The sequence below is a fragment of the Lolium rigidum genome, chromosome 2, assembly GCF_022539505.1.
Source record: "Lolium rigidum isolate FL_2022 chromosome 2, APGP_CSIRO_Lrig_0.1, whole genome shotgun sequence".
Taxonomy (NCBI): domain Eukaryota; kingdom Viridiplantae; phylum Streptophyta; class Magnoliopsida; order Poales; family Poaceae; genus Lolium; species Lolium rigidum.
The window spans coordinates 39,481,653-39,482,336 of record NC_061509.1 but is presented as its reverse complement, the minus strand read 5'-3'; positions in this window follow the sequence as shown (position 1 = coordinate 39,482,336).

Below are 684 nucleotides of genomic sequence, written 5' to 3'. Positions count from 1 at the left end.
GGCTGGACTTCTTCCTTCATGATCAACAGCAACTGGGCCGCCCGATGGGCCACATGCCTCATCACCGTCTGTGGGCCACCCGGACTTGCCGGATCTAGGCACTGTCGATGGTACACCCATGAAGTATACCCACAACAGGCAACGTTATGGGTCAATGGTTTATCTTTTTGGCTTCAACTCTGTTGAATTCCTAGGGGAAATCTAACTGCACATTAGGATGTTCTTTGTTACGGAGGAAAGGTATAGAGGGCGAAATTTCTCAGGACGTAGAATCAGAGTACAGGGAAATGTCTTAGAGCATCTCTAGCGGTAACCGAAAAAAGTTGGAACCGAAAAATTTGTATTCAACCTCCCGAAAACATCACATAGGATGATTTTGCCACTCGCAACCGTAATACACAAACTGAAAAAAAGAAATTAAAATATCGCGGGAGAATTCATCGATGAACAGATATAGATGATACTTTCATGCTTGATTGAGCATCAAAATTTACATAATATATATAGATGTTAATTCCATGCTTGATTGAACATCAAAATTTACATAATATGTACTAACAACCTAAATTAAGTACTAGCCCTAACCGCGAATTAATTCCGACCAAAATGAGGCCTCGATGGCCTCTGTGCGACGCGGTGCTAGTGGTGGCGGAGCAAGGCGTCGAGGCGGAGGAGGGCGTCGAC